The sequence below is a fragment of the Rhineura floridana genome, chromosome 4 (assembly GCF_030035675.1).
Source record: "Rhineura floridana isolate rRhiFlo1 chromosome 4, rRhiFlo1.hap2, whole genome shotgun sequence".
Classification (NCBI taxonomy): domain Eukaryota; kingdom Metazoa; phylum Chordata; class Lepidosauria; order Squamata; family Rhineuridae; genus Rhineura; species Rhineura floridana.
The window spans coordinates 120,379,554-120,400,574 of NC_084483.1; the positions used below are offsets into that span (position 1 = coordinate 120,379,554).

Sequence of the window (21,021 nt, forward strand, 5' to 3'; positions counted from 1 at the left end):
TTTGCAGAAACCTCTTTTAAGGTGTAGTACATCCAGCTCTCTAAATGCCCAAGGCTGTGTTTATCTGTAAGTATCTTGGGGAAGGTTGCTATGTCTATTAATCCGTTTTCCTGTTTCCTTACCTCAGGGCTTGTAAGCTACATAAACCATCCAGCTAGAAGGCCATTCAGAGAACTCCCCAATGACAGGTGTCTTACTCTGGTGTCTGTTCTTGAGCAATTCACTACCCAAGTGAGAAAATAATTAAAGATACTTAGAAAGAATAAATGAATGGATAGATATAATGAGATAGATTTTTCTCTAAGGCTGTATTTACAACCACAGTCTTTGTAAGAGTTAATCAACAATCACATAATGGAACAACGATGGGGTATATTTTATTTACAGGGCCATCCTATGGTCGAGGTACATCAATGTCCTTGTTTTGTACCTATAGGGGGACTGACTCTGGAGACCCAAGAGAGATACACAGATAGTAAAGAGCAATAGCCATTTCATCTTCTGGATGTAGATGCTCAGTAGGTGTTCAGTAATGTTTCATTGATCAAGTGTGCTGCCACCTAGACACTCCCCAGTGCCTTGATTCAGACCCTCTCCTTGTTGAGGAACAACGCGTAGCAGTAGAATAGGGGTAGCCAACATGGTGCCCCCCATATGTTCTTGGGCTATAACCTAGTCAGCATGGCTAATTACAGGGATTATGGGAGTTGTAGTCTAAGAGCATCTGGAAGGCACCATGATAGCTACCCCTCTGATACGAAATATTCTGTGTGTAATGTCTGTTCTGCTATATGTGGCAAGGATGTAATCCTGTAAGGCAAAAATAATCAAAATGTTCAGAGAGTGGTAGCAGTAGTTGGAAAGGGGGTCCTGGTATTCACCCACAGAGAACTTACCTGCATCTTGGGATTCATGGCTACCAGAATCTCCACCCCCTTTTCTTTGCACAGTGATACTGTCTTTTCTTTTTACTATAAGGAGCTTTGGTTATTACCTTGTAAATTGAAGTGACTAACAAATTTGATAAATAAATAGTACCAAATAAATCTTAAGAGCAGAAGCAGGATATCAATAGCAAATTAAACTAAAACTAAATTAACAAAGTATATACTTATACTGTGTCCCTGGTGCAGGAGACATTGCTACTAAGTACTGAAGGAAGGACTGTGTGAGGAAGCACCTGTAATTGCCTCATGCCTCCGTAAGTATTTACAGGAAACTTCCCCAGCAACCAAGGTCAGGCTGGAGGGTATGCTTCCACCCTCAGTGTACAGAGATAAAACAGAAATGCTAAGAGGGAAAAAGCCAGTGCAGCAGAGAAGAGCCTGCTTGCAACAGGACCACAGTCTGATACAGAGAGACAAGGGAGAGGATGGCTCCTTTTGCCTCAATACAGCAGATGACCCAAATGCTGACAGGCTAAGTAGGTGTGGCAACCTCAATTCCTAGGGAGCCAAAGGTAAAGTAGCTGGGGGGAGGAAAGAAGCAGTAGTACTGCCTGTGTTAATTGTATACATGAGATGGGAGAAGGGGAGGGGAGGGACCTGAGCACAAGAAGATAGAAGTTAATAGGAGGCTCCTGTACCAGAGTTCCTGAGTTCTGAGAACAAAGCCTAATTAAGCCTACTCTGAAGCAAGAATGACCTGGCATTTTGAAGAACCTCAAGGGGGTGGGTTAGAGGAGGAACCACCCCAATGTGAAGTGTCACAGCTTGGTCAGCCAATGCACATTTTTCAAGCCAAAACTGAAAAGCAGACAGCTTAGGGAGGTGGTGGGCTGTCCAACACTGGAGGCATTCAAGAGGCAGCTGGACAGCCACTGGTCAAGTATGTTTTAATTTAATGAGCAGGAGGTTGGACTTGATGGCCTTATAGGCATCTTCCAACTCTACTATTCTATGATTCTATATTCACTAATAGGCAAAAAACCTTGCACTTTAAGAACGTACCTATAGCCTACAGATATTTCTATCAAACTTTAAAAAGCAGGGAAATTGGGCAGCTATAGCGAATGCACCAGGGGAGCAGGAGACCTGAACTCCTCTCTGAGATATTGTAAAAAATGTAAATGTACTGCCTTCAAGTCAATTCCGACTTATGGCAACCCTATGAATAGGGTTTTCATGAGACTGAGAGGCAGTGACTGGCCCAAGGTCCCCCAGTGAGCTTCCTGGCTATGTGGAGATTCAAACCCTGGTCTCCCAGGTTGTAGTCCAACACCTTAACCACTACACCACACTGGCTCTCCCTGAGGTATTGTACTGCCCTACAAATTGGTCAAAATGCAAACACAATTTGGGTTGGTCTTTCACAGTCCCATCCACTTCCTGTGTAGCTTGGAAGAATTTGGTAACATGTATTCCGCCAAGCTTTGAAGACCTGGCTCTTCAGACAGGCCTTTGGGACTTACGGGGAGAGTTAAATTTTTACGACGAATAGCCTACTACTCTGTACTGGAACTGTTTTATTGTTTTATTGTTATATTGTATTTTATGATGTATTTTATTATGATGTAATGTATTGTTGTTAAATTGTACGTCGCCTAGAGTGGCCATTGGCCAGATAGGCGACCCACAAATTAAATTATTATTATTATTATTATTATGGTGAGTGGGGGCAACACCTGCCATCTCCAAAGATGGAGAATTATATTTTTGTATGTTTGTTGGTGTTCATCTTACTTTCCTTCTTTCCTGTGTTACTAATGTTTCTACAGAGAATCAAATCTACAAAATTTTATTTTCCTCGTTATTCATCCTATAAATCTGTGTCAAATTTATTTTTATTAACTTCAAAGCCTTTTTATTGGTCAGTGTCATATGATGGTAAAGACAGCCTTTTGTGTTTCAAATTGGAGGTTATATTCTATTTCTATTTTGAGTGCATTAAGAGTTGAATCTGAAACTGCAGTTTGATGTCAAATCAGACTGATTACAATATGTTGCTACTTAAGCAATGACTCTAGCTGTTGGAAAAAACAAACTTAGCCTCCCCAAGATGCATGTTTTGAGCCTGCTATGTTTAAACCACTTCATTTAAGGCAAGGTGGGCCTGGTCAATTAAAAACATAGAGCACACCTAGAATTTTGCTAGAATATATTTCACCTCCCACTGTTTTATATTGTGCAAACTGGTGTCCACTGGAGACTATTCTGCAGAATAGTCAGTGCCATTATTCCACAATTATTTTTGGAGTTTGTTTAGTGTAAATTTTGCAAAGTGTTGCTGTACTTCACATATTCACAGAAATAGAAACAAAAGAAAATGATTTCCTATAGGAAACTTCACTAAAATTGTGAAGTAAATCAGACATATTTAAAGTGACCATCTGAACTATATCAACTGTCTTAATAATGTTGCTTCCTCCCTGCTAAAACAAGATCAGCACAGCACATGTCTTCATTCTATTATTTGGGCTGATTGCAGGTGTTGCCACCACTCACCAAATGCTCAGAGGCACATGTTACCAAATTCTTCCAAGCTACATAGCAAGTGGATTGGACTGTGAAAGATCAATCCAAATTGTGTTTGCATTTTGACCAATTTGTAGGGCAGTACAATATCTCAGAGAACAGGTCAGGTCTCCTGCTCCCCTGGTGCATTCACTATAGCTACCCAATTCCCCTGCTTTTCAAAGTTTGATAGAAATATCTGTTGGCTATAGGTACGTTCTTACACCACAAGGTTTTTTTTTTCCTGTTAGTGAATTTCTCTTTTTAATCTGGGAGGTAAGAAATGGGATCCTGTGCAAGTTTGCTAAGAATGGATTGATCATTTGCATACTTATTGAGTTCAGTGGGATTTACTCCCCTGCAATCATGCTTAGGATAGGTGAAACTGACCACGAGGAATGGGGACGGGATGAGGAGGAGGTAGGGGATGAAGGGCAGAGGGCAGGAGGGAGATGGGAGCAGGCAGGAGGGGGAGGGGAGGAGAAGGACAGGTTTGATCATTTGCATGTTTATTGAGTTCAGTGAGATTTACTGCCATGGAATCATGCTTAGGATAGGTAAAACTGACCAGGGGGGAGTGAAGGAGGGCTGCAGTGGGCAGGGGAGGAGGAAGAAGGAAGAGGGGAGAGGAGGAGGAGGAAGAGAGAGGAGAGGGGAAGGAGGGGAAAGGCAGGTCTGATCATTTGCATGCTTATTGAGTTCAATGGGATTTACTCCTATGCAATCATGGTTAGGATAGGTAAAACTGACCATGGGGAGGAGGGGGAAGGAGTGGGATGGAGGGGACAAAGGAAGGGGGAGGGGAGGACAGGTTTGATCGTTTGCATGTTTATTGAGTTCAGTGCTATTTACTCCCATGCAATCATGCTTAAGATAGGTTAAAGTGACCATTCGGAGGAGGAAGGGAAGGGGAAGGATGGGATTGGAAGGGGTTGGGGATGGCAATGGAGGGGCAAAGGAAAGAGAAGAGAAGAGGCAAGAGGGAGGGTATAGAAGGAAGGAGAAGGGAGGGAGGGTTTGATCATTTGCATACTTTTTGAGTTCAATGGGATTTATTTCTGTGCAAATGTTTGAAAATGGAAATGGACTGCCTTCAAGTCGATCCTGACTTATGGCGACCCTATGAAGAGGGTTTTCATGGTAAACGATATTCATAAGTGGTGCCACCATTGCCTTCCTCTGAGGCTGAGAGGCAGTGACTGACCCAAGGTCATCCAGTGAGCTTCATGGCTGTGTGGGGACTCAAACCCTGGTCTACCAGATCATAGTCCAACACTGACCCAGGGGAGGGGCAGAGAGGGTAGAAGAAGGGGGAGTGGAGGAGATTGGGTGGGTGGGCACTGGGCAGAAGGGTAGCGCCTTTCCTTTCCAAAAGGAAAACATTGTGAACAGTATCATTCTTTTTCAGGGTTTCCCCCACCTTTTTATTCCACAGCAGGCACATGTAGACTCCCACCCAAATTTAAACCAAAGCTGTCCCTGGCCACATCCACACCAGACCTTTATTTCACTTTGGACAGTCATGGCTTCTCACAAAGAATCCTTGGAAGTGTAGTTAGTGAAGGGTGCTGAGAGTTGCCCTCATAGAATAGTAGAGTTGGAAGGGGCCTATAAGGCCATCAAGTCCAACCTCCTGCTCAATGCAGGAATCCAAATTAAAACATACTTGACCAGTGGCTGTCCAGCTGCCTCTTGAATGCCTCCAGTGTCGGAGACCCCACTACGTCTCTAGGTAATTGGTTCCCCTCACAGACCTTCAATCAGAGTGGCTGACTGTTAAACCCTTCTGGCCACTGGAGCTCTGTCAGTGGAATAGGGGTCTCCTCTCAGCACACTTCACAAGCTATACTGTCTCATCTGAAATAAAGTCTGGTGTGGGTGTGGCCCCCTGATTAGCCAAGCCCAGCAGCTGTGAGTCTGGCTTTTAGAACACTGACAGTTGGTTCTTACTGAGCATGCCCAACACTATCATTCAGTTCAATGCAAAATTTATTAAATTAATTAAAAATCAGCCAGGTATTTTTTTTAACTTTTAAACTGCAGAAGATGAAGGTCAGAGTATGTTGCAAGGTCAGTAATAGGATTACAAGTACTCTGTGAACATGGGTGACTTTTAATGAATTTCAACAGATTAGGAGTACTCTGACAGAAAAAAGTCCAAAAGGGCTCTGAGTTTTTTTCTCTTTTTACACTTTGAACTTTCTATTCTCTCTGACTGTTTTGTGTATCACTATGAAAATTGAAAGGGTTGTTAAGCAGGCGTTTCTGAGTTCAGGACTGTAAGTTTTGTAAGGTTATGTTTTGAAATGAGCTTATGGAAAGCATCAGAATGGCATGGGGTATTTTCAATTTAACATTGCATAATGTGAAAAATCGATGCTGGCTATAGTATACAGCCACTCTTGTGACTGTTTAATACCAATGTAAGTAATTTGTAAGTCTTTAAATTGCTTCTAGGATTCTTGCTGGTTTTAATAACCTAACATAGCTACTGCTCTGGAAGTTGTAACAGAGCTGGGGGTACTAATGAAATGCCTGTGGGTGCAATGTCATCCATGAGGATTTGCCTTGGCACATGCAAAACCTCGTCCTCCTTATTCCCCCCCCCCTGCATGAAGCCCCCTTCATCATTAGGTGGTATACTTGGAAGTACATAAAACTGAAGGAAATTTAAAAAGTATGCTCTTTTCCCCTTCCTGTTTCAGCTCTATGTGCTTTTTAAAAACTCAGATTGGCACCTGAGCAACCGTACAAAAAGTGGATTGACTGAGATGGTAAGAGGGAAACAGAAGTGATCTCAGAGACTAGGAGGAGAAAATGGAGCGACTTGGAGGGAGGCAGTGGGCACAAAGTGGCCAGGAGAGAGAGAATGAAGTGCCAGAGAGAAAGAGAGAAGACATATATGCACACACATAAAATCCAATAAAACAGATCCCCTTGAAACTGTATGTTAGCTATTACCTGGGAACCACCATTATCACAAATCACATTTGTCTCCATTGATTGGACCATAAAAATAATGGATCCAGTGATTTCCAGTGTAACATGGTACAAAAATGTGATCCAAAACATTGAACCTTACAGATCTAAATATTTTAACAGATCTCTCAAAATCACCTTCAAATCATAGGTTACCTCTGTGCCAACAAATGTGTTCTCTGTGATTTGTTGCAGGTTTTGTTGTCATTTTATATATAAGTCATGAAACTCCATGAGAAACCGTGCTTTGGATCAATATTTTTATGATTCTGGGAAGCACCACATCTGATTTTTACAGTGCAGTCTACCAATGTATGCTTAATTTTATTGTTGTGTTGAGAGGGTGCCATGTAAAATCATGCAAATTCAAGAAGATCCGTATTACTTACCCAGATATGACTTTTACCTGGCCCCATTGAAAAACAAAGCATGTTTTCATGTGCTTTCTCACTTTCTGGGGATGGGAAAGAACCAACCAGATAGCATGATGCCCATGGCACTCTCTCAAGGTTCCAGATGAGACCACAAGCCCCAAAACACAAGGTATACACCAACAGTGGCTAGCAGAGCAGGGTGGTGTGACATGGCTGTTTTGGCAATCCATAATTGAGCACCCTAACTCAAGCTCAATTCTAAACTTTGGTCATCCATGCAGACAGAAAAATATTCAACTCCTAATCTAGACTAGATTAGAATAGAGCAGAGTACAGCTCCAGTCTGTTTCATAATTAATTCTATTTGAGGTGATCTCTCCCATGTCTTTTCACGTAGCACAGTGCTAAACCAAGGGCTCATCCAAATGACCTATTTATCTAGCATTTAACCCGATTTACTTCACAAAAGTTTACATGAAGGTTTAACTATATCTGGTCTTCATTGAGCATTCATCGTTATTTGTTTGTGGGGTGTTTATATATCATTCTTCCATTCCACACTTTTCAATGCACTTCCCCATCACTTTCCTAACCGCAAGAAGTTCATTTCTTTTTAAAAGTGAATTTGTTGCATTAGGGCAACAGAGCACTTTAATCCACTTTAACTGCACAAACACTACATTGCCCAGAAGGCACTTGAATCCTTCTTGCAAAAAGTGACAGTTTAGAGGCACTCCAAGTTATTTGCCGATAGCACAAAGATATATCTTGATGTTGTTTACAAGGTTTGCTTGGGTTGCTTTGCATTTTCTAAAATGAAATTTAAAGACTTGAAGGTGAATCTATTTGTTTAACAGCAATGGATAATTAGTAAATGCAGACCTCTTAAAAACCCTATAGATATATGGAGGGATGAAGACTTTTGTCTACTCCAACAGAAACACTTCGTGCCTGAACCTGGTAAGCCAATTTTCTCTCTCAGCTTTACCACATTTACTTTCATAAGCAATATGGGAAATTGAGGCTGGCAAGAAGCTTTGGCATAGGACTCACTCACAAGATGAAAAGGAGTGAAGGCATAATTAAAAGCAAATTAAAGATAAAACATTGTGAATGCACAATGAAAAGAAGAGCATGCAAGGGCCTGTAAAAAGGAATACAGGTATTCTCTGACTCTCCCACCCCACACTCCTGGATTAATAAATTTGGGAAGGAGTGACTGAACAGGCAGAAATCACAATCTTTGTATCTTTGAGATGAGCTTCTCATTGCTCATTGATATAAGCATGCATGCAGGATTACAGATGGGCTGGCTCCAGCACTTTGCATGATAGACGATGTCGCTTAAGGCTTATTTCCCTGACACTTTTGATGCTGACCTACTACCTCTATTGTTGTTTCTGTTCAAAGGGGGTTGTTGTGAGCGTTGGGTGTGCATTAAATCAGCATACTCCAACACTCACAATCTAAACGGACTTTGCCAAATCCCATGGTGATTACTGCTAGTTGAAACAGGCTGGCAGGATCAGTGTGAGAGTTACAAGAGAGATGATGAAAAACAGGAGTAGCAGCACCCAACAGAACCCACTACTTCATCCCTTATGTACTCTCTTCCCCAACACACCCTGGCCTCCCTTTGGGAGGAAGGCCAGGATAGAAATTTAATAATAAACAAACACACTCTGTCTAAATGCATTGTTCCTGGGGGGAAGTACTGGAAGAACACCAAGCTTGTTTTGATACTGGTTTCATTAAGTGTCCCAATCCATTCGGTTTCAGTTCACAGAGATTTCTTAAGTGAGGCTCTTGCCAGTTAAGATAAGCTTTGCAAGAGAGCAGCTTTCTGGATCAAAGAAGAGCTTGTTGCAAGACCTCTGCTCCAAGAGAAGAGATAATAATTGGCTTTCTAAACTTGAGCAGATAGATCAAAGCAGAGTTTCATGAAATACTTCTGTTCTTCTACATAAAGATAACCTTTTACAGAGCCTGTCTGAAAGTAAATCACGATGTACAAACAGGCTGAGATTTATTGTTCTTTCAAAACATGGTAATATGATCTTTCTTAACACTTTTACTTTCCATTTAAGAGTATGATTTGGATTAGATCAGTTATTAAACTGATTTTACTTCTATGATATTTCTTGTTTACAAACTTCTTTAACAAGCCTAATAATGTCTTTCCTGTGTTTTAAATTACTAATTTAAAGCCTGGGGGGGGGGGAAGACATCCTTTACAAGATAACCAGCTGCAGGAATGGTTCCAGTTTTATGTCCTGGCAAAGTGCTGTTTGCTCCCCCCCCTCCCGATGCCTATGCCCAAAAGGTATATCAGTGGTGGCAGCATCACCATGATCTGCAATATCAGCTAAAAACCACCCACTGTTCAGATTTCTCAGAATGCCCCAATATAGCATCAGTCTGGGTCATTAAAATAATGGATGATTGGCAGCCGCTTGCCTCCAGGAACAGCCAGCACTGCCCTCCCAACAGTGGCATCACAGCCACTTTCCAGGTGGGTGGGGCAGGGCAGGACAAAGGTCATGGCTCCACCTGCGCACTGGTGGGAACAGTGGATTAGCTTTACTAGTGCACCATTAACCTTGTTAACACCCTGTCCCACCCCCACCCCCTGCTCAATGAGCAATGACCTCTACTGCAAACCTCTATTCAAAAGGTGAACAAAGGGAATGGAGAGATGGCGTGGACCCAGTCTAGGGAAGGCATCAGCACTCTTGGGGCCTCAGCAGCTGCCTAAGAATGCTGGATGCTGATGTCAAGCCTGGCAGGCTGCCAGGAAGAGAATCTGTGGCTGATCAGATACTTGAATCCAAAACAGCAGAGACCGTGTCCATCACACTATTGGCATTTGTAGCCATATTTATATTACTTCCAGCTTAAAGATCGTTGAGGTCAAGACAAACTAACCAAAACTATGTTTTGGAGATTTTCAGAAGGCAGTCTGCTTCAGCTTGAGTCAGATATGCCCTCTGAACCACAAGCTTCAGCCCCACCATTTTTTACCATTGGCAATCACTCGTGGCCCAGTAAGATTGTCTTCCAAGATGAGGTCTTTAACGGTGGGTCCGTAAGTGATTCTGGATCCACACAGCCTCCCACAGTGAGGACATAGGTTTCCAGATGGAAGATGGTCGCTATGAGGATTTGTTTGACATGCCTTCCGCTTAGCTCGTGTGTTCCGTTTGCCCTGTATTCGTGCTTCTTCGAAGTCTATAACACCTTTGAATATAGCCGACCTCCATTTGGGATGTTCATGGGCCAAGACTTCCCAGTTGTCGATGTTCATGTTACATTTTTTTAGATTCGCTTTGAGAACATCTTTAAACCTCTTTTGCTGTCCACTGATATTCCATTTTCCATCTTTAAGTTGGGAGTAAAGTAGCTGCTTTGGAAGACGGTGATCAGGCATTTGAACAACATGGCCAGTCCAGCGAAGTTGATGTTGAAGGATCATTGTTTCAACACTGGTAGTGTCTTTGCTTCTTCCAAAATGCTAACATTAGTCCGTCTGTCTTCCCAAGTAATTTGCAGAATTTTCCGGAGGCAGCGTTGGTGGAATCTTTCAAGAAGTTGGGAATGGCATTTATAAATGGTCCATATTTTACAGGCGTACAGTAAGGTCGGTAGTACAATGGATTTGTAAACAAGCATTTTGGTCTCCCTGAAAATATCCCAATCCTCAAACACTCTATGATTTATTTGGGAGAATGTGGCACTCACAGAGCTCAGATGTTGAATTTCAGCATCGATGTCAGCTTTTACAGAGAGATGGCTGCCAAGACAGGGGAAGTGATCAACATTCTCCAGCATCACACCATTAAGTTGGATTGATGGTGCTACAGAGGGACTAGTTCGCACCTGTTGATGAAGCACTTTGGTTTTTTTAATATTAAGTGAGAGCCCAAGCTTTCCATATGCTTCTGCAAAGACATTTAGGATAGTTTGAAGATCTTTCTCTGAATGTGCGGAGACTACATTATCATCTGCATATTGAAGTTCTATGACAGAAGTTGTAATTACTGTACCTTACTTTTTGCTTTCAGCCTACTGAGATTAAAAAGCTTTCCATCTGTTCAATATGTGATTTCCACGTCAGGGGGAAGTTTCCCCTCAATAAGGTGTAGCATCATAGCAATGAAGATAGCAAATAAGGTAAGAACAATGACGCACCCCTGTTTTACGCCTGATCCGACTCTGAATGGATCGCTCTGAAAGCCATTGTTATCCAAAATTGTCACTGTCATGTTGTCATGAAGGAGTCGCAAAATATTCACAAATTTATCAGGGCATCCAGTTTTCAGAAGGATGGTCCAGAGAGCGGTTCGATTCACAGTATCAAAGGCCTTAGTCAGATCAATAAAAGCCATATATAAAGGTCGATTCTGCTCCTGGCTTTTTTCTTGAAGCTGTCATGCAGTAAAAATAATGTCCACTGTCCCCCTGGAAGGGCGAAAACCATTTTGAGATTTGGGGAGGACATTCTCTGAGATTGGTAGGAGGAGATTTGCGAGGATCCTTGCAAGGATTTTACCTGGGCTCCGTGGCATCCAACTCACCCCAGCCTTGCAGAAAAGTGAGTTGGATTGTGCCCTAAGGTTCTCTTCTGTACCTATATCTATACCAATTTAACGGACAGAGTATTTTGGGGGGAAAAGGTGGTGGGGCTGACCCCCTCGCTGGGGGTGAGTTGGATGCTACGGAGCCCGGGCTGTGCCGGCAAGCTCCTGGCTGCACCAGGCTCTGTCTGCAGCAGCCCTCTGCAGTGGCTGAGCCATGGCACCACCAGGAGCCTGCCAGAGCCGCTAGGGGGGTCTGCCAGGGATGGTCAGCCTGGTGGATGGAGAGCTGGTGGAAGCTGGTGGAAGCCCTGAAAATGGGACATTCTGGGGGCATGGTGAGGAGGAGTCACAGGTGGACTTACGCAAGATCCTCCTCACATTGACTCCTCCCCTGGGTCCCCCGCAAACTCCACCAGCTCAAAGGCCGGTGCTGTAATTTTATTTATTCCCCAAACTCTCATTTAATCTGTTCTCAAGCCTGCTGCCAAGAATTTGCCTCATTTTTTGAAGCTAAGGTGGATCAGATTCGTTTTAATATAGATCATACTGAAATGGCAGAGGAAAAGAACATCAGATCAGAAAATGACTACCCTGCGCTTTTTGCCACCTTTCAATTAATCTTTCCAGATGACATTCCTCGACTTCTAAATGGAATGAATCCAACAACCTGTTTACTTGATCCATGTCCTTCCTGGTTGATAAAAACATCAAATTTGAAATTAGCAAGCTGGATCAGTACAATCGTAAATTCTTCTCTTCAACAAGGCCACTTACCGGAATGCCTAAAAGAAGCAATGGTTACACCTTTATTAAAAAAACACTCTCTCGACCCTAAAATATTAAATAATTATCGACCGGTATCTAATCTACCTTTTCTGAGTAAAATCATTGAGAGAGTGGTAGCCTCACAGCTTCAAAAGTTTATAGACACCTCCGACTGTTATGACCTCTTCCAATCTGGTTTCAGACCGAATCATGGGACTGAAACGGCTCTAGTCGCATTAGTCGATGATCTTCGACTAGAACATGACAAAGGCAATCTGTCCCTTCTAGTTTTATTGGATTTATCTGCCGCATTCGACACAATTGATCACAGCATTCTGTTAGACCGTCTCTTTAAAATGGGTCTCAGAGGTACAGTACTAAAATGGCTTCACTCCTTTTTGGAAAAAAGGCTTCAGAGAGTTGCCCTCGGGGATCATTGCTCTAAACCCTGGCCATTAAAATATGGCGTTCCACAGGGCTCTGTTTTATCCCCGATATTATTTAATATTTATGTAAGCCCTTTAGGAAAAATCATTCAAAAATTTGGGATTCATTATCACCAATATGCCGATGATACACAACTGTATTGTTCCTTTCCACCGAACACTGTAGAGACTGTCAACTGCCTTAATCAATGTCTCCTAGCAGTGCAAAGTTGGATGAATAAAAACAAACTGAAACTAAACCCAGAAAAAACAGAGGTCATTCTCATTGGCAAAAATCTCCCCCAAGGAACTGGACATCTGCCTTCACTTGACGGAGTTTTTCTCCCTTTAAAATCTCAAGTCCGTAGTTTAGGTATAATCTTGGACTCAGCCCTAACCTTTGAACCCCAGGTTGCAGCCGTGTCTAGAGCCACATTTGCAAAACTAAAACTGGTCCGTCAACTCCGCCCATTTTTAGGAACATCAGAATTAATGAAAATAACTCAGGTCTTAGTAACCTCTCGACTGGACTATTGTAATTCTTTATATGTTGGCCTTTCTGCTAGAGCACTTCGACCGCTCAAGCAGGTACAAAGAGCGGCCGCGAGGATGATCACTAAAACTGGTCCTCGGGTTCATACTTCACCTCTTCTTTACCATCTTCACTGGCTCCCTATTAGCTCCAGACATCAGTTTAAGATTCTGGTTCTAACGTTTAAGGCTCTTCACGGACTGGCGCCGGTATATTTGACAAACCGTCTCGTTGAATTCAAAACCTATCGCCCTATGACATCGATTTCTGAAAGTACTCTTATTATTCCCTCAACTTTCATGATCCGCCAAATGAACACCAGGCGGAAGGCCTTCTCAGTCATAGCCCCTACTCTTTGGAATAATTTACCATCTGAGATACGACGTTCCTCGTCTCTCATTGAATTCCGTCGGCGGATTAAAACATACCTGTTTCAACTAGCTTTTAATGTTTGAAGTGAGATTGTTGTCGAACTTTTTAGTATTAATTTACTTATTTGTTTTTAGGTATTCTATTATGCTGTTTTTGTATTATCTGTGTTTTTTAATCTTCACCGCTCTGAATCCTGAGTTTTGGAACTAGAGCGGTATATAAATTTTTGAAATAAATAAATAAATAAATAAATTGTGGCCTAAAGGGAGCACCTCTCTGTGAGAGCTGGTGCTTCCTAGCCAGCCCATTTGCATGGCTTCCAACAGAGCCAGCATTCAGCCAGGCCAGCAGCTCCCAAGGGGGGAGGAGGATCCTGTGGAGTTTTCCACCAGCTCTCTTCTGCCGGCTCCCCGGCACTTGAATTGATCCATTAGTATGGTAGCACACTTGACCAAGCTGACACATGGGATTTTGAATCAAACAAACTATATTATATACAAAATATTAAATGTGATATGTTAATGTTATTGTCCCTATCCTACCCCACTAATCCAAATGAAATCCACCCCCAAAACCCCAGCCCTTCTAACTCAATGTTCTCATTTTGATTCCTAATCCTATCTAACTCTGTCAAATCTCAATGGTTTTTCTCTTTGAGAATTCTGAGGGGAATTTTACTCACACACCCCCTCCCATCTGTCAGTCATACCTTATCTGCACCTACTAACATTCTATGAACACTTTCTTACCTGAACACAATTTCAAAACAGTTTTAAACATGTACATAATTTCATTATACAAATTACTGATTGAAATGGACAGTGCATGAATGAACTGTCTCCAAAACATCACTATGTGATAATCTACCATAAACATTCTACAAATGCCAGCAATGTCAACAGAAAACTGAATTGACCCTATACTAATTGTTGTAAATTGAAAAGTAATAAGGTAAGGCCTTTGCTTCACACTAACTTGCCATTATGGAATAATATACAGAATCTCCTTAAGCTACATTAGAGAATAGCAATGCTTTGAAACTGGATGTAAATATTCATATAATGTAAAGCGATGCACTTGTTGGCTGCAATAGTGTCAGCTTGAGGGACTATGCTGGTCTGAATACTAGCTGCTGGGAATCACAAGTGAGGAGAGTACCATTGTGCTCATGAACTGATTGCAGGCTTCCTGTAGTCATCTGGCTGGCTACTTTGACAACAATATGCCTTTGGCCTGATCCAGCAGTGCTGTTCTTATGGGAGAATGTCTAAGCTACTTGGAGCTACTCTGTAAGCTTAAGGACTTTCTGTAATTAAATACATTAAGAAATTGAGTCCATTTGCACTAGGAAGTGGTTCCATTACCCATTAAATACAGCAGGCCAGATCATCACCTCTCAAAACCCTGCACAGTTTCATACCTAGCAGGATTCTCTTGACAATGCTGAAGAGCTACTCCAGTTTAAACCAGCTGAGAATTTGACTCAATCTGCCCACACTTTTCACTTTTCTGCAGTTTTGTACTTTTAGAATTCATCTCCATCAGTCACTCGCTCAACTCTATTACTAGAGTACTTCTGAGAATCCACTGATTCAAAAAAAGAAGGGAAGAGGGGGTGAAAGAAAAATCCAGGAAATCAGTGGGGGGGGGAAGAAAGGAACACAACTGGAAATAAAATTGCATATATATCTATTCCTTACCTAAATGATGTTGAATGCAGTTAGATTTTGAAAGGGAAAAGGGAACTTGCTTCAGTTTAGGGAGTCCTCATTAAAGGCAAGCCGAGCAGCAAGAGTATAGCTCTATTCCCAGTCAGAAAGTGGAACAATAGCTGTTCCCATTTAATTGCAGATTGCAGTGAACATTTTTGCCTTTGAATCCTTCTGTAATGTAGTTCTTTCCTTTTCCTCATCAGAGGTGATCTCTGCCAAAGCTGCTGACAGTTGCATTTGATCAAGTGTAATAGGAACAGTCAGCTCTTCCCAGATCCTTGCAGCTAGCTATTCTCCATGTGTAATTCCAGTCTCTTTCATAGACCTTGAATAGGACAAGTATATTACAGAACTAGCAGGTTAAAAAAAGCAAGGTTGGTCGATTTCACTATCATTAAATCTGAGTCTCAGGTACACTATCCCAGGCATTGAACTGCCCCTCTGAACAGCCATTGCACAGTCTTTCCCTTTCCCACTTCTATTTCTCTTCCTACATTTTTGTTGTTTGGCCATTCTGAATGGAATCTGTTTGCAGGACCACTTTTGGCACTCCATTTCAACGTATCTGTATTTGATTTGGTTAAGGGCTGAAGATGTGCCTGAATAGTATAACACAACCTAGATTGTTCACATGTGATAGTAACACCTACTTATACTTGATATAATAAGAATAGATCCAGATCATCATTACAAGTGGATATAAAGGACATGGGGGAAGCAGAATCATGCTATTTGGATTCCCCTCCAAACAATAATTAGCATTCAGGGTATTAAAACACATAATATATATTATATATTGACCAGCCTACTGCTACTTAAGATCTTCACTAGAGGTCCTTCTCTAAGTGCCTTCCCTAGAAGAGATATGTTATGTAGCTACAAATGGGAGAGCATTTTCTGTGGTAGCACCCCAAATCTGGAATGCTCTTTCCATTGAAATATGACTGATAGCCATTCACAGTTTTACTGTCCATAATTCTGTCTGATCCCATTTTAACAGGTCCAGGGGGCTGAGCCCATTTGGATGGTCCACCCCCAAGATTAATGGCAGCAGCTGTGCTCTGGAATTCCTGACATTCAGTAGGCACCCTCCTTGTACTATTTCAGACCTATCTTGTTCTCATCAGGGTCCTAAAGATTCAAGAGATGCCCAGCAGAAACACAAGTGAGAGCAGCACAGAGACAGTATCCAGGGTCAGTCCACAGTCAGAGCCCAGATTCTACCACAATAACAAAGGGGTCAGGTATAAAGAAAAGTCCAGGGTCAGGAGCAGTAGAGTAGTGGCAAATTCAGAAGTGCAGGGTTCCTTCACGATAGTCACACCACACTCCCTCACAGCCACACCCCCTTTCCCCCATCTCTTATCTCCCTTGCTCTCCCTGTTGTCTTCTCAGATGGCTGATTTACCTCCTTTCACTCTGATTAGCTCCTATCAGCACAAAAGGACAAGGGCTCTTCTCAGTGGCTAACACAGTCCCTTTACATGCTGATTGGCTTATATAGAGAGACCTGACTGGGACCATGCTCCTAAAAAAGTAATGGCTCTACAACCCCCCACAACCCCAGATGGCTATACCCTTGGTCAAGAGCCAAATAGTTGATAAGCAACACAAGTCAGATGCAGGGTGAGAGGCAGGTCCAAAGCAGTCCAAGGTCAGTTCAGGTATCAACAGTCAAGCCACAGAAAAGTCAGGCACAGAACTCGTGTACAGATGTTGTTCCAGCAGCTCTTCCAGCATAGCACTGATGTTTTTATGCTAGAGCTGCTGAACAACACACCAAAACTTAGCTGACTCCCATTAATTCCCTGCAGCCAGACTTTTACTTCCAAGGAGACCTTTACTCCCAAGGAGACTTCAACTCCTGAGGAGTCCAGGCCTGTAGTCAGGTACTCCTGCAGATTGACTGGGTCTCCATCTGGCATTTGAGGCTATGCCTCTCCCTAGGGCTTGGGGTGCTGTTCAGCCTCAATGTCAGAGGCCCCACTTGCCTCAGGTACTGATAGCCTGTTCTGGGCCTCATCATAGGACCTTGGCAGCTCACCCTCAGATGGAGCCTGAGCCAGGGCTGGGTCCAAGACCGGAGCTTCATGGTCTTCCTCTGATGAAGGAAGGCTGGGACCTAACAAGATCCCTGCAAAAACATTTCTGTTTCAGCAAGCCTACCCAGACATGTAAACATATTATATATATCTGTTTTTAAAATTGTGCAGATTTTATTTGTATAATGATAGTTGTTCTACACTGTTTTATGTAGACCCCTTAGGGATTTTTTTATTAAGTTGTTTAAGAATTCTCCTAATTAAAAATAAAAATAGCCACCTAAGGGTTCAAAATGTGTGAGATAAACAAAGAACTCCACCCCCATATTTGGAACTTCTGTCATTCAGGAAATGATGCACTGCTGTGACTCTGGTCTTCAAGTACCCAGTCAGTCTGCCCATTTCACTGCTGTGTTTTTGTTCTTACTTATTGGGCTTTTGCACCCCCACGCTCCTTGGTCCACCCATAATTGCCATCTACCATTTTCTGATGCTGATTTGACCTTGATCCAGTTTTGGACCACTCTCATTTTCTGAATGAATCTTCCACTTCCTGTAGGCAAGTCCTGCAGAATCCATGGGAAAGCAATAGTTGGCAGGAATGAGTTTCAGTGTCCCTCCAAATAAAATATATTCATTTAATGTTGCTAAGTAGCCATTCCACAAACATATACCCTACAGTTTTTGCAGCTCAGTTATCTCCTGCACTTGCATAACATGGGAAGGGGGAGTATTTTGTGCTGTCTATGTGCCCTTTAAACTCTCCAAGTTTATTCACAGGTGACTGTTACCTGTGTTCCTGACCCCAGCTCACTGCTAGCCTCAATTTAGGAGGATAACTAGCACTTCTCAGATGTCAGCATTTGAAAGGGAGTGGGGGAAGGAATGAAGGAAGGAAGTCAGAATGAAAATGGGTTGGTTAATTAATTGCAAGCACTGCTTGAAGGACCAGCACATATATTTAATCAGTTGCCTAGTAACAAATGGTGTATGATGTGAATGCTATCAGCCTGCAGTGTGAGCAAATGCTGGTCTTTTCTTTTTTATCAGCCGTCAGCATGCGTGCTCTGCGTTTATGCATCCTTGTGTTCTGAAGGGCTCCTTTGCTATTATATGAAAATTGTGATTTGAGTGGGAGTACTGCCTGACATTTTTGCTCTTTCTTTGCCTCCCTTCGCTAGCATCCCCAAAAGATTTTTCAGAAAGAAGATGGCCTCTGCTCACATGGAAATGGACTTTCAAATGGGGATTGGGACTAGAAAAATTACTTGTAACTCTTATTTTGAGTAATTTAAGGTGAATTCACACATGTCCATTCATCACATAATGATGACAGCATCAAGTGATGATTTGGATTTGTGAAAACACCTATACATCTAATCCACAGTAAGACTCGTCACACATTTCAGAGGCAAATTCCTGTATGAAGTAGGGTGGGTGAATCAGTCTTTTTGGTCCATATCACTTTCACATGCCTAAGTTTATTCCATCCCATTTCCACATCTGTGGTTTCCTTTTTAAAAATCTGCATGAAAATTTGCATTTAAATTATATTTCAAATATCTCTCAAAATGTACATTTCTAAGCATATTTCTCTCCAAATTCACATTTCCAAAAGTATTTCCTCTCAAAATACACTTTTGAATCAAAAGCTGTGATGGAACACTTGGCAAACACAAAAGCTGGTGAATAACTAAGTTCTGATCCACACATTAGTCCAGGAGGTGTGGATCAGGTCCATTTGAAATGGCATTTGCAAATATCAAATTCCTCAAGTATCCCTAGTAAACAGTGACCTAATAAAAGAGATGTTGATGAGATATGAACATGAGATCGGGCTCAACAGAAGGGAATGATGATGACACCCACCTCCTATTGTTGATTCCCAGCATCTAATCATGAGATATATGCTGCCTTTGAAGGTGTAATGTTCACTTAACCATCCTGGATAATAGTTACTGATAGACCTATCCATGAATTTGTTCATCCTTACTAAAGCAATCTAGACCAATGGGTATCTTGTGATAATGTACACATGCAGACATGCATCAGTCTTTACAACTATAGTGCATACAAGTATGGCTGCTAGGACAATCCCTGCCATTAGGCAGATGGAGGCAGCTGTGTCAGGCAGCAGCTGGTGGGGATAGCGGTGGCAGTGAAGTGTGGAGGACAGTTAGGCGTGCTACACATCGGCAGCATTCTGCACCTGGCTTCCTGAAGCCAAACATCGCTATCACTTACCTGAACAGGGAGGGTCAAGGCATGGGGAGCTTAGTGCAGGTGGGCAGTGGAACTAATCCCATGCTCTTGTTGCCACACCCACACTGCACAGAGCTCCCCATACCTTGCCCTTCCCTCTCTCTGTAAGCAGCAGTGATGCTCAGCATCGGTAAGCCAGCTGCACAATGCCTCCCTGTCTTCGTTGCCCCACCAACCACTGCTGGCATGCTCTGCACTCCCGCACCTAGCCTGATGCCTTCAGATGCAGTGGAGGATGCTGTCCCATCAGCAGTGTTGAAATAAGATTCAACTGCCAGTCCAGCTGGCTTCTGTATAGGAAAACAGAGAGGGTGCTATTTAGTCTCTTGCCTCATGCAGCAAATGTCCTGGACTAGCTCTGATGGCTGCTTGTTGGATCCTGAAAGTATCCTTAATTAAAACCTATGCTGGAGCATCCTGTGCTCCCAGTTTGTGTTTCAGATAGGCCTGTCTTCAAAATGTTTACCCTGAAAACACATGCCACTGATTTTGATGGAACTTATGTTGAAGTAACCAGTCTTTAAACTGCAGCAGTTTACAGTGCAATCAGATTTGTAGGGAGCAATTTTGTCCACCGAATTCACTCCTTCCCATCATCACCAAGCTCATTCTTATTCACAGCCTCTAGTTTTCCATATCTGTGATTTGTACAGGTATGAGAATCCAAGCAGGGTGAGATGGTATTGTGAGGTTGGAAAGAATGAACCAGTTGCAAGGAGTGAGCATATTGTGTCACAAATATACACCCCATCAAACAGAATTGGAAGCTTACCATTCAAGGTCTATATCTTTTGTATTTTCCTGTGGAATTGTTGGCACAATGCTGGATTGTGTGTGTGTGCGCATGCGCATGCACGCACACAGAGTGGAAAGATGCTAGATTACAGCATACAAAATCCACTCAATTCAACATGTAGAATTCTGTTTCCATTATGTAGGTAAAAATAATAACTCTTGAACTGTCAAGGCAGCAAATGAATTCTTTGTACGGTGATAGCCTGATAATGGGATTTGACAATAAGAATTATAGCTTCTCACTATTGTGTATGCTGTTAGGTTAACTGGGCTTTATATGCAAACACACAAAAGTATGCACAAAGCTTGTATGTTCTTGAGAGAAATAAAAGGGGAACATCAATTTGCTTTTTTTAAAAAAAGATGTTGCTTATGTTCTAACATGCCAGTGTTGGTGTGTCATTATTGTTTTCCCTCACTGGAGAAAAGAGACTACATCTTCCATAAAGAATTCCCACCAGAAATGTTTATAAATTCTCCATCAGTGAAATATTCGTCTGTCATGCTGTGCAGAAGCTAATTTAATTAAGATGGGATCTGCTAAATTTAATGGCCTGCTATGAGTTTTTATGGACATCTGGTGATGGGAATGGTGGCTCAGCTCCATTTATCAATTTTCATTGTGCAAATGGTGAATATTGGTAAAGCCACTTCCCTCTTATTGATGGGCTTGTGTAACTGATTTGGAGACCCCATTTTCCCCAAGACAACCATACCCATAGGGCTCCTTTGAA

At 42.3% G+C, this 21,021-nt stretch overlaps 1 long non-coding RNA gene across 2 annotated transcripts; it reads left to right on the forward strand.

The window, feature by feature from the left end:
- The first annotated feature begins 1,326 nt into the window (after positions 1 to 1,326).
- Positions 1,327 to 18,716, forward strand: LOC133384425 (uncharacterized). Of its 2 annotated transcripts, XR_009762555.1 has the most exons (5): positions 1,327 to 1,423; positions 7,706 to 7,765; positions 10,345 to 10,442; positions 10,867 to 10,975; positions 18,412 to 18,716. It is a non-coding gene; the product is annotated as an uncharacterized LOC133384425 (long non-coding RNA). The 2 variants fall into 2 exon arrangements; XR_009762556.1 differs by lacking the exon at positions 10,345 to 10,442.
- The last annotated feature ends 2,305 nt before the right edge of the window (positions 18,717 to 21,021 follow it).